Source organism: Pimephales promelas, chromosome 18, assembly GCF_988280905.1.
Source record: "Pimephales promelas chromosome 18, fPimPro1.hap1.1, whole genome shotgun sequence".
Lineage (NCBI taxonomy): Eukaryota > Metazoa > Chordata > Actinopteri > Cypriniformes > Leuciscidae > Pimephales > Pimephales promelas.
In genome coordinates this window covers 29,985,256-29,999,317 of record NC_142786.1, presented here as the reverse complement: position 1 = coordinate 29,999,317, position 14,062 = coordinate 29,985,256, and the positions used below count along the sequence as shown (strand labels likewise).

General features: G+C 37.7%; 1 protein-coding gene across 6 annotated transcripts in view; it reads right to left on the bottom strand.

Moving 5' to 3' along the window:
* The window catches only part of gabbr1b (gamma-aminobutyric acid type B receptor subunit 1b), a 109,912-nt gene extending 100,415 nt beyond the window's left edge, over positions 1-9,497 (bottom strand). For 4 of the 6 annotated variants that reach the window (XR_016147475.1, XR_016147476.1, XM_089123379.1 and 1 more), the window contains exon 1: positions 8,739-9,496. The gene's annotated coding sequence lies outside the window, so the exon portion shown is untranslated. Of the gene's footprint in view, positions 1-8,738 lie in introns of all 6 variants that reach the window. The other 2 variants (XM_089123380.1, XM_089123381.1) reach the window with 2 other exon arrangements.
* Positions 9,498-14,062: the final 4,565 nt, after the last annotated feature.

The following is a 14,062-nucleotide window of genomic DNA, read 5'->3' as shown; positions in this document are numbered from 1 at the left end:
AGACACGGAGAGGAAGGAAATGGGGAACGGAATGGGGACGCGAGAGATAGTGGAAAAGGAAATAGAGACGGAGGTAGATCATGAGGGATGGGATTAGAGCATTGATATGAATCATATTAGCGTCTCAATAGAGTGAGAGTGTTCGTGTCAAGCTCGTAATGCAAATAACCGCTGGGAAAGGCTAAGAAAGGGCTTAGGAAGCTGACCCTCCGGATTTCAAAGCACCACTGATGCATTAAGTTGCTCCTCCTCCCTGCGGCAGACAGGTTCAACACTGGTGCGATAGTGAGAGCAGTTTACAGCCTTATCGGCAGTGTCAAGCCTCCAAACATCACACTGAGTCTGAGAGCTCCAACTGAACAACAGGAAAACAAAATCTACTGAATTCTCCTGCAGGGCTTCCTAAAAGCACATCTAGCGATACAAGCAGAGTTGAGGTTGCCCAGTTGGGCATCAATCTGAACAGATGCAAACCTGGAGGTATCAGTCAATCCGATAGTGATAAAACAGAGCAAGAAATCGAAAAACGAGAAAGCACATCAAGATGAGGCATTACAGTCTGTGTGGGCGGGTGGGTAAGGAGGTACAAAGGTGTAGGACTCACCGGTGCCACTGTCTGTTCCTCATCCTCTCTAGGCTCATTGTCCTGACCTCGCGTGTCACTCAAGGAAGTGCATTTACCTGCCGACTGTGTGCGGCAACCAATAACGCAATTTAATCTGTCAGGCCTCCAGCAATTTAAACGCTCGCAGCACCTCTCTGCAATGGTTACAAACCTCAAACCAAATAGGTGAGAAACAAGTTAATTAACATGTCCATCAGGGAGGCTTTGTTCACTGTTAAAGCGCCACTGTAATGGCCATGTTAGCTGAATAGGTCTTGATACGGGGACTTATTTCAGCCTTTCTTCAGTCATCAAGTCGTGAAATGTCCTCCTCCAGTGATTTATCTTGTCATTCAGGATTGCATGTCTACCGCAGGAGTTGGCCAATCAGTCTAAATGTACATATGCATGGAAGTGAAGAGTCAATACCTACTAGAGCCCAACCGATAAAGGATTTTGAAGGCCGATACCGATACAAATATTTTTGGGTTTTAAAATCCGATATATCGGCCGATATTTTTTTTTATTAAATATTGTTGGATTTCACACACGTGTAAAAGAAAAGCTAACTTTTCTGCACAAGATACGTTTAATACTTTTTCTCTATGTCTAAATGTTCACTCCTAGCAAGTATAACTTACATTTTACAATGCAGGGACTGTAACTAGAGATATGCTAGTTATAAATACAGTAATCATTACTTTATTTAGGCAGAAAAAGTTCATTGTGGTTTCCAAGCTCATTAATGTCTTCCACTGATGATAGAGGCATTAGCTAGCTTTGTGGTTAGCTAGTCTATGATGAGCCATAATTTAGCAATAGATGACATCATACTGCAAATTGTAAAACATACATTTTCAATATAACAGGCCAAGGAGAGATGATTGAAGCGTGTTTCATCCGTCGTTATTAGATTTTTTAAATATTCATTTATCGGCCATTATAACTGCCGATACCGATATTTTGGAAAATGCCTAATATCGGCCGATAATATCGGTCTGTCTCTAATACCTACGCTGAAGTTTATGCTTGGAATACTACTTTTCTTAAAGGAGAACTCCAGCGCAAAATGAACCTTTGGTCTAATAAAACATTGGTACCTAGTCAACCGTTCTCTGAGATTTGTTTTCATGATAATCGAATGTAAAGAGTTTTATCTCTAAAAACTGTTTAGCGTATAACGCTAGTAATGGGGGCATTTTATAAGTAAAAAGAAATCGCTAGTTTATACCACTAACAAGGCTCAAAATAGCCCCACACTAACACAGTAACATAATGAGGGCCCATACACGCAAAACGAAGCATTGAGAACTTTGTAAGAGTACAGACCGTTTAATAAGACAGTTCATGGCAACGTCGTTCATGGTTCGACTTGTCGAGACTGTTTTCCAAAGATGGCGCCGCCTGTGTACACGAAGTGAACTGTCTTTATAAAATATCTTCTTGTTAAACTGTCTGTACACTTACAAAGTTCTCAATGCTTTGTTTTGCATGTAGTGACCCTCATTATGTTATTGTGTTAGTGTGGGGCTATTTTGAGCCTTGTTAGTGGTATTAACTAGCGATTTCTCTTTACTTATTATATTCCCCCATATACTAGCATATACATTCTTTACATTCGATTAGGCCATCCTTAAAAATATTTTGGTTTGCAGTAACAGCAATTTTTTTAAAAAAAAGGGTCGGTAGGTAGGTCTATTTTTTTTTTTCCAGGATTCAGTGTAAAAAAAAAGTAAAATTTTGGTCATGGTGATCATGAATTTTTTTTTTTTTAATTGCATACTGTGACGTCACTGACTGGGTCTTCAAACTGTGCATCCACCACTAGGTGTTATTGCAACCTACAACCGGTTACGTTTTTAGGCCAGTCACAAAATGAATAAATATCTACTGTATTTGTTATGCAGCAGTGTGCAGGCTTTTTTCCCCCAAATACATGAGATATAAGCAAAAACAAGTACAAACACATGGTGAAACAAAGAATACAATTAAACAAAGATACAAATTAGCCTATATACACAGTGCTTTAATTTCAGAAAGGTCTAAAATTAGCTACTTTTCAGTTAAGTGTGTTGCGCTGTCTGAAAAGAAATTTAATTTAGTAAATCAAATGTAAAATGACACTGCATGGTTTATCATAGTTAGATTAATGCTTATTAAAGTTTAAGTTAATAATTCAAGAGCTGCGAGTGATTTTTCTCTGCCTTTTGTTGTGTTTGATTCCCATTACTGGCTCAATCGTCACACATTAGACTACTGCCCCTTTAAGACCGAGTGCGGATCTAACAGATGACTGATGCACCACCATATCCTCCCAACTATTCACATCCATTTAAGACATAAACTGTGTTTAAATGAATCTCAGAGCAGGTCATTTTAGATTTTATGTATATTTGATAGTTTAGCTGCGCACATGAAGCCCAAAATGAGGCTATAGCCTACTTTTCTTGTCCCGTTGCAGTGCATTTCGGAGCACGCATCACCTTGTGAACAGCGTCTCTTGCGCAGACTTCTGTGCTTTTAATAGCTCTTTTAATGATTGAACCCGTACGCAGTTTAGCAACAGAACAGACTGCATTTTACAACAATTACCGATCGTGCTGATTCTGACGGTACGTTTGGGTTTTAGGAAGAAATGACAGCGCATTGCTGTGAAGGGAAGGAAGTTGCGATAGACAGAATGCGTCTGTAATGGTTTCATCTCAAATATCTTTTTATAATCTTTGAAAGCGGAAATCTAAAATACAATTAGAATAATATCCCAGATCTAAAGTGTAGGTAACCACGTTCTGTCCTCATTGTCACTCATTAAGCAGGGCTGTCATGTTGTTCGCGCTGTGGCTCCGGGTGAGAGATCGCTCTCTCTCTTCTGGACTGGGAATAGCAAAATTGCATCAGACAAATTGTTTAATATTATTATTATATATAGAAATGGTTGATATTCAGCCCATTTAATACCGGGTTTACCAAGCGGGAACACTGAATGAAACGAAGCGAACGTAAGCCTTATAGACAGTGTGACACGGGTAAACCAATCGTGTAACGTTAAACATAATCAGATGACTATGACGCCACGGGTTTTTATTTAAAAGAAAGAACGTAGCCTACGTTTGTAGACATAAGCAACTTTCACAATACTAACTAAAATATCATTTTATGGAATTTGAATTAGTCGTTTGAAGAGTAAAAAAAAAAAAATCGGTCGGTCTGAACGCAAGTTACAACCGGCAAGTCGGTCGGACTAAAAGGGAAAAAAAAATAAAAAATTGGGTCGGCCCTAAATTGACAGGGTCGGTCGGGTTACGGCAAACAAGAATATTTTTAAGGGTGGCCTTATCATGAAAACAAATCTCAGAGAACGGTCGACTAGGTACCGATGTGTTATTAGACCAAAAGTTCTCTGCAGTTCTAAGTGATTTCTGTAAAATGTCATTGTTCGAATGAGATGTCCTAAAATATCCCTATCCTCTACAAAAAAGTGTGATTGGAATCTTTGTTTAGACAGTCAGAAGACTTCCAGATGCTTTCTGCCTGTCAGTCATTCATCACATTGCTTGTGAAAACTTTAACTTTGAAGAAGATGCGCTGCTGTTTTCTGACTACAAAGTCTGTTCCAGGCAGGGTTTGGGACACGTGTCTATTTCAGTGGCTAAAAACCTGTTCACACCAAGGATGATAATATAAAGTTTTAATAATGGTTATAATTAATTATAATATGTCCACACTACAGCGATAACGAAGCAGCAGATGATATCATTGTAATCCCTTTGAGAATATCTTTTTTTCCAGCTAATGAACAAAAAGTGGTAGACGACAAAACTGCAGCGTGCTTATAATAAACAGAACATTATAATCCATTTTTTTGGATGCTAATAGTTATTGTCATAGTTATCTTCGTAATGTTTAATCAAAATGTAATAACTTGCAGCACTTCTGAAATTACTTTCCATTTCAGCTGATATCATCAAGGCAGTTTGAGCGGGGAAAACAGTCAAACACACATTGAACCATTCTAAAACACATTTCAATTAGGCTGCCGATAAACGGGGGAGCAAATGGACCTTTTGTTCTAGGCTCAATTTTGACCGAGCAAAACTAGTGCTACAAACTAGGGAAGCACATAGAGCCGTTTTCCTCACTAAAACCCTTTCCCCTTACCTAAAATGAACCTAGTAGCTGGCCTGCTGGCTTCAGTGTTTGCACTTTGAAGAAGAGTGAATATTTGAGAGTTCATGGTTGTGGTGGTGTCATTTCACTTGTGAACGCTTCCAAAATTCGAGGCAACATGAAATGGGGTTTGCTGAAGCGATGTACTTAAAGTCAAGACAAAATCAAAATGGATGATATTTACTTTTTAATGCATTGTGCATGATTCACTGGTGCACATTACTCCAAATAAAAATGTTTTGCCGAACTTCTATCAAAATGTAATAACTTGCCCTTCTGCCTCTGAATCTAAATACAAATGAATCTGAATCTGATGCAAGTATTTGTTGGTTTTAAAATCCGATATTCTGATATATCGGCCGATATTATTATTATTTTTATTTCAGAAACGCGCAACAAAATATTAACAGATTTCCCTAACATTAGTTATTTATTTATGAGTTTTAATTAAAATAATATGATAATGCATTTTAAAAAGAAACTTGTTTCTATAGTCACAACAGAACGGATCAAAATATATTAAAGTTCTGATAAATAAAATAATAATTAGTCCCTACATTGCCTTATAGTTATAAGCTACCTTATAATTACAATGTCAGCTTGCTTATCCCTTTACCTACACTTTTTGACAACACTCATGACATGGTTGAAGCGTGATTCGTCCGTTTTTATTTTATTTTTTAAATATTCATTTATCGGTCATTATAACTGCCGATATTTTAGAAAATGCCTAATATCGGCCGATAATATCTGCCCGCCGATATATCGGTCTGGCTCTAGATGCTACACATCCCTCTTACTTAGTTGCCGGAATTACTACGTAATTCACACTTTTAAATGACCCAGCCTATGAATGTCTTGCGATCACATTAATAGCAGACACCGTGTAAAGCCTAGTTCACACTACGTGATTTTAAGCCCGATTTAAGCCCGATTTGCAAATCGTTGAGTCGCCGACAAGTCAGGGTGTTATCGCGTGCAAATCGCGGGCGATTAGCGGACGATTAACGCTCGCCAATCCGTTAGTGTGAAAGAGCCAACAACGCATCAAAGACAGCTCGCAGACAGCTCGCAGACAGGTCACCGAGCTCAGAAAAATATCTAGCCTGCTAGATATCTCGAGCAGTCGCGCGACTCAATCTCAGTGATGTCATGAGTACAGCCAATCATAGCAACGCATGGGTTGAGGACACCAGGTAAATCTTACTTTTTCTTTTCTTTTTTGCATTTTTTTTTTCTCAGAGCAGATCGTCGAGCAAACAGTGTGCAGCACTAGTTTCTGTCTGACGTCCATATTCGCGTGTTGTGTTCATCTCTGCAGTTTCGCGTCATTTCTGGTTCGTTTTATTGCGTGGTTTTTCGTGACAAAACATGGTTTCTAGACCAGATAGAATCGTGTTGTTGTCAACTCGTTATTTGTTTGATTATTTTCAGGATTTAGACCGTACTATAGTACTGAAACAGCTCTCATTGAGTCACAAATGATATGCTCTTATCATCCGATCGTGGTTGTATCTCTATGTAGTGCGTTGTTAACTCGTGTAGTGAGTCACCTCCTGTTGTGGATCAATCACGTTGTGTTGTGTGGTGTGAACAGGTAAACAACTTGAACACTCATGATTTCACTGAGAGCAAGTCATGTAGTGTGAACTGCACAGTTCAGCCTGACATTTTAAAATCATGTAGTGTGAACTAGGCTTAAATGCTTCTACGGGCCATGATCTTGTGTAAACGATCTGTGAACCCAAACAAAAATATTTGACCAATGGGCAAACACACTGTGGATACTTCAAACAATTGCAGTAATTAACATGCGGAGCTGCATCTCCTTGTTTAAACTGATTGTATAACGAACCACGAAGCATTCAGCGTGCGTTCCAATCAATCAGATCAGTCAATGCAAGTTTCAGTTTTGTGTCTCTGTTTATAATTATTTGCTGCGAGTCTCTTGATCTAGATGCATAAATACAGCATCCCATCAGCAGATCCGCATGGACATGATAAAAACTTTATTATTCATCATTCCTCTAATTAAGAGAGTTCGTTAACTCACTCTCTGGACCCAGCGGGGCTTATTTTGCTGATGAACACATAAGTAGTAGCTATGCAACGGAAATGCCAATTAACCCCATTTACGCTTCCAGGCATTCCACACCTGCAAGACTGCAATAAAAAATACCTCCATAAAGAAACAGATGCCTAATATTACCAGAAAGACTCACTCATGCACATGTAACAGTTGAAATGGATACAAACATGGTCATTTTTAACGCTGAAAACCTAAATCGCAATTTCAAATGCAGCTGCAAAGGTGAGTCACACACACTAGGTTGATAGTCACTTTGCAGTATGTGGCAGCTATAAAGGAGATCTGACAGTGAGTCTTCAAAGCAACATGAGGCTCCTAACACAGTCTGAATAACCTATGCTTATCTGTCATAAAGCTATCAAATTACTTAAAATGTCAAGGAGAACGCCTCAAAAATAACAACATGCCAGACATCAGTGAAATGGAATAGTGGCTAAAAGTTGGCACTCACAGACCGAGGCAGCTTTCACAGCATAACTGCCAAATGCCACAAAGGTGTGGCTTCAATAAAACTCACAGGATTGAATCGACACCTCTGTGACCCAGAATAATACAAAGCTTCACATAAGCTATGCTCCACAAAGGAGGATTTTATGGAGCTAAAAAAAACGTACACAGGGAGCACGAACCCTACAAAAAGAAATGTGGCTTGATGAGTGACCTTTAAACCTATTAAAGCCAAAAACTGCTTTTTAAACTTGAGGTGGATGTCTAATTCATTGAGCTCATTAGGTCTCACGATCCAACATGGTTGTTGTATAACAGCCCAAAAATAGTTCCTGAAGGTAAAAACTACACATTTGTATGAAACTCATACAATTCAGTCAAATACATCAAAAACAGTGGCACATAATTCTGTTTCACATCAATACTTACAACAAACGCAACAATCAAAACCTCTCACCATCCCTTCAGCACCTTCACCAGTGCAAAATTTATTCAACACACTCATTTCACTTCATAGAGCATATGGATGAATTGATCGGTGAAAAACTGTTTTAAATAAGGAAGGCATTCGAAACGTGAAGTAATCAGGAAATATGGATCTAAATATTATGTGCAACCCTGTCCCTGACGGGCCTCCAGCAATACATATTTTGAATGGCTTTCTTGTCATATTTAATTATATATAATTTTGGGTAGTCTGTCACTCACAGTTCCTATTTGTTGTTGATTTTACATACAGTTACTACACACCAATCTATTTGAGCTATCTGAGCAAAAACATACTGATAATAACACTGAAGATAAAAGGAAGCCCACATGATGACCAACACAATCAGTGTGATTTATCACGCATTTATATATATTTTTAGTTCCCTTGAAATCATGTTTTTTACATCATTTAATAGTAAAATTATATGTATTATAAAAGAACTTGTGACAAATGATTGAGAATAAATGAATAATACAATAAATGAACTTGAACTATTATTATAATATGACATTTATCAAAATGGTGGTAACTTTTACCGATTTTTACTTTATTTAAACGACTTTTTTTCGGGTCTTGGAGCATTAGCTGCTGATTTTAATTAGATGTGTATGTAACAGAGGAGAAAACAGAGAAAATGTGCAGTGCTGGGGCACCTGCAGGACCCGGATCGAGAAACACCGATCTACATCAGCCGTCATTTGTTTCAGCACCACGGACAGCGACTATTCAATAAGACTCGAGACCAAGCATTCAAGAACACTTCAGGTCAACTTGCCCCTCAGTTAGCCTAAGCTGCAGGGCCCATTGAAATGATGTTTACGGCATCTGTGTGGTGGCTCAAAACCTCATTCAATTAAACACACATTCAATTAAATTGTTTCACTGTAAGGTGAATGAGACCCCTGTTGCGAACAATAATTGCACACAGTTTTATTACTTACTGCGTCGTGCAGGCTCTTTAGGGAACGGTCTGTGGAGCTGGTCCTTGAGGGATGCTTGATACAACCACAGTGCGTGTACGTGTGTGTAGTAAAACGACAGGTAAATAAATATGGTCTTTTAATTGCTCGTGCTAGGCGTTCACTACGCACAGCTTCGTATTAAACTTCAACCACCAACTGTCTCTGTGCGCGTGCAATTGCTCTTGTACGATATTGCGTGCGTCGCGATTCGACATGTGCGAGATTGCTTTCAAATATTCGGGCGATTAAATAACAGTCGAATATTTCTAAATAAAAAAATACTCATTAAAAAACAAGGTTTATCTAGTTGTGCTTCACGTAAATGTATTGCTCGATTACAGCGACTGACAACAAATAGCCAAAGAAAAAGCGATTGCGAGTTGTATTAGACGCAAACGTTTACACACTACTGTTTACAAACGTCGGACGGACAGTCGGGTTTTTTTTTTTTTTTCGGAAATCGTACGAATATCAGACGCTAGTGTACTTGCCATGATGATTCCGTCGTCTTAGAGACTTGCCCGTAAAAAATAAACACCAAATATCGATGGATAATAAACGGCTCATGAGAGTATCCTCTGCGGACACTAGTCAGGAATTAATGTATATGATGTAACATCGGCAAAAAAGAAACACGGTAGCCACACACGGACGACGACAGCTCGCGGAGCCTCCCTCTCCTTTCCTCGCGCACTCTGTACTGTTGCTCGCTCACTCACGACGTCACTGGGCAGTGCTCCTCTCTCTATTCTGCAGTCTGTAGTGTGCAGTCTGCTCACTACATGAAGACACCGCCGGTGAATAGAGTGGGAATTAAAGCGCTCATTGGCTGACGGAAAGACAGATGGTGCGCTCATATCCCAGATAAATAGTGCAGACCTCCTCCCTGCGCAGTGTGGATGATCCAATGGAAACCCGCGGTCTCCAGATCTCCTCTTCTAGTGAAGTGTCACTTTGATCTATGTAGTCATTCTATCACGTATTATATTTATCCGTCGACTGGAGCATCTTGATTCTTTTCGGAGCTGAATGAAGCTGGAAAAACATTGTTTGTTGGCCTCTCAGCCTATAGTCTGTTGGCTGGTTTTAGACGGGGAAACCAGTTGAAAGACCATCTTAAATCAGTTAAGACTCTAGTAAACCACTTAGGCTGTTATAAGATGTGTGTGTGTGTATTTTTTTAAGCAGAGTTGGTGCTCTTGATAATAAAGGTAATTTACTGGCATTGATTGTTCCATTTCCATAAAGAACTTTATCAATGAAACCTTTGCATTCCACAAAACGTTCTTTACATAGAGAAAAAGTCCTTTAAACGTTCTTCACACTAAGGAAAAAGGGGTTCTTTTCAGACTCTTCACTGAAAGGTTCTTTCGGGAATCACAAATGTTTTTTTCTGCCCCATTGCTGCGAAAACTGCCCTTTTGGAACCTTTATTTGGAAGTTATTTTATTATGTGGGGTGCCTACTTCATTTTTATTAAAGTGCTTTTAAGGCAGCACTGTATTGATATTCCTTAAAGGGTTAGTTCACCCAAAAAGGAAAATTAAGTCATTAATTACTCACCCCCATGCTGTACCAAACTCATAATATATATATTATCCTCTAAAATATAATATTATTATAATTTTATATATATATATTATATATATTATCCTCTAAAATATAATATTATTATTTGTATCACCATTTTATTATAACACATATTTTAGCAGTTATAATTAATTAGGTATCATTTGAAAGCTTATAATCTCAGAATTCATTCTGTGAAAACCGTTTTATAATTGAACGTTGCTTTACCATAGAAACGGTACTTATTTTATCAGGCTCCTCCCCTTTTGGGCATCATTATATTTCATAATTTATGATCAAAACCTTTTCTAATCTTGACAAAACACATATTGTCAGAAAGGTCTGAGTCTCAAGGTTCCAAATTTGGTGACAGAAGTGATATTTGGACAGAAATGTATTAATTTGTTAAAGGCAGAATGTATACAATTAAATTCAATGGAATTCAATGGCAGCTGGTGGCTATTTATGGTACTACGCCTAAATAAAATCTCATGGGAACTTCAGTCTTTGTGATATCAACTTCTTGGTTAGACTTATGGCTTTGATTTTATAGTAATTTTAGAGTAAAAAATATTTTGTAAAATATATATTATATATAAAATAAAACATATAGTATCTTTGATTTACTGTAAATTTAAACTTCCATAGCTGTTTCATACTTGCATTTTTTTAAGCGTTTTCACTTCAGCAATAATCTGCTGAGTGTTTTCTTTAAAACAAGACCAAACTTGGGTATATTCCAAAGCATTCTTGAATTACAACCATTTAAGTTTGAATAGTGCATTTTAACCGCATTCTCAAAAAGGGTGGTGACAGCTAACTTAACTAATGAACCTTATCGTAAAGTGTTACCAAGAGATGTTTTGTTTGTATTATTTTCCAGATCGGCCTGCGAATTATTGTTATGTTCTAACATCATTCCACATTTCCTTGAAGAAACATAAACCAAGTTCCCAGTTTCTTGTTTTGAGCTTGGGAATGGAAGGGTTCCTCTGTCAGAGCGCTGCTCTAAATCCTATGGCTCTGTTCTTGGCAGTGCAAGCCGAGAGGATGAGTCATGCTGGTTGAAAATGATATCTCGATGAGAGCAGCATTTATCATATGAGTGAGGGTGCATGCAAACATTTAATTATAGACCTATAGTCCATTAGGATGTCAACACCTCAGCAGTCTCTTTCCCACAAAGTCAATAATGACCTTTAAAACTTTTTGATTTGCTGGGAAGAAAATCCAATGCAATTTTCATGCTTGCAACTACTGTTGGTGCACCCATATGGATGGCCATAAGTAAACCCAAAGCACCGCCACATCTCATTTCATCCGAGGATCACTCTCAAACTCTTCTAAGCATTAGTTTTGTGCTCTCGCATTAGACGGAAGGAAAATTGGATAGTGTGCAGTGGGCTTCAGTAATTACTCATACAGACGCTGTCATGCTCATGACAATAGATTGTCCTTGCTGAGCACAAACAGAGGAGTACAGTAGGATAGGGAGCACTTCATTATTCCCTGCTGCAAATGTTTCTGTACAGCCACTTTCAGGGAGCTCTCATTTACATATACATCGGCACGCGGTGGAGGAAAATCATTTACGCGAGTCCATAAGCACTATAGTTTTACTTTAGGGGACACACATTTGTACAAGTGGTGCTGTTTCTACACACCAGCAGGCCTATTACCATTCATTTGCAAGAGGCTAAATGTATCTCTCTGCACAGTATTGGTTTACGTGGCTATGAATAATTTGCAGTGTTAATTTGAACCAATTATTATTAGTGGCGCTTGCTTGCTAAAACTGGCTTAAATGATCCTGCACCATATGTACTACAGACATGAATCATATCTCAAAATGTGCAGTTTGAGGTCTGCTCTTACTTTTGTACGATTAGACTTATGATCAGTGGATGATAAAATGGACATCATATTTTTTAACCGCATAGAAACACCCTAGCATTGTTAGAACTGCTAAAAAATCTACTGGTAAATAATATATTGTATTATTCTAGATGCTCATATGAATTGATATAATTAGCGAAACAGATGGACGGATGGATTTTAAAATAAGTATGAAGTTTGTGTCTGTGATCTATACGCTTATATCTATACTCTGATATAGTGTGTGAACCATAAATCTAAACAAATCATGTTCATCCAACTTCTGAATTAGGTCTGGGTCAGTTTGGGTCAATCCCAGGCTTCAGATAAATCTTTCCTCACGAGGCCAACTGTTACACCAACCAGAAGAATGACTTATCACTCTCTTCCTATTTCTGGATCAATTCTATTCATCTGAACTCATTCATCACACTCTCTTTTTCCTCAGCTCAAGAACAAAGCCCTCAACTGGTCAATCTAATCCAAGGTTGTTCACAGACAGCTAAGATCAGTGAAATGAAAACTAACTCACCTGGGATCTGTTCCATTAGGCATGACACTTGAGTTCCTATCCTGGGACAAACTCAGTCAGTCAGTCTGCAACACGTAAGAGGGTAGCTGACAGCGCATCAAGCAGTGTCTTGTAGTGTGGCATGCAATAATTCACCTGAAACTATTTTAAACAACATGTTTTTATCATTAGTATACATGCAGTTTATCATTTGATGGACTATAAGGAATATTTGAATTAAAAACTGTGAACTTAAAGAAATGTTGATGAATTAAATGTGTATATATAAATACATACACTGTACATAATCATGACTTTTGATCCTTAAAGAATCGTAAACAAATGCATCACGCTTTCACAAAAATATTAAGCAGAACAACCGTTTTCAACTTTGATAATAATAAGAAATGTTTCTTGAGCATTAGCCTACATTTCTGAAGGATCATGTGACACACTCTAGATAAAAAGGTACAAAAGTTGTCACTGGGGCTGTACCTTTTCAAAAGATACACTTTTGTACTTAAAGGCTGCATATTGGTACCTTACTGGTACATTAGCACCTAAAATGTACATCTTAGCAACTAAAATGTACATATGAGCACCTGAGATGTACATATTAGCACACAAAATGTACATGTCAACACCTGAAATGTACATATTAGCGCCTAAAATGTACACATTAACACCTAAAATGTACATATGAACACCTGAAATGTATATATTAGCACCTAAAGTGGACATATTAACACATGAAATGTACATATTAACACCTGAAATGTACATATTAGCACCTAAAATGTACATGTTAGCACCCAAAATGTACATCTTAGCTCCTAAAATGTACATATTAACACCTGAAATTGACATATTAGCACTTGAAATTTACATATTAGCACCTGAAATGTACATATGAGGGCCTGAAATGTACATATGAGGGTCTGAAATGTACATATTAACACCTGAAGTGGACATATACACACACCTGAAATGTACATATTAGCACCTAAAAAGTACATATTAGCACCTAAAATGTACATATTAACACCTGAAATTGACATTTTAGCGCCTGAAATGTACACATTAGCACCTGAAATTTAAATATTAGCACCTAAAATGTACATATTAGCACCTAAAATTGACATATTAACACCTGAAATGTACATTTTAGCACCTAAAATGTACATATTAACACCTGAAATGGACATATTAGCACGTGAAATGTACATATTAACACCTGAAATGGACATATTAGCACCTAAAATGGACAAAAGTTTACCTTTTGAAAAGGTACAGCCCCAGTGAAAACTTTTGTTCCTTTTTTCTGAGAGTGTGTCATGTAATGGAACAC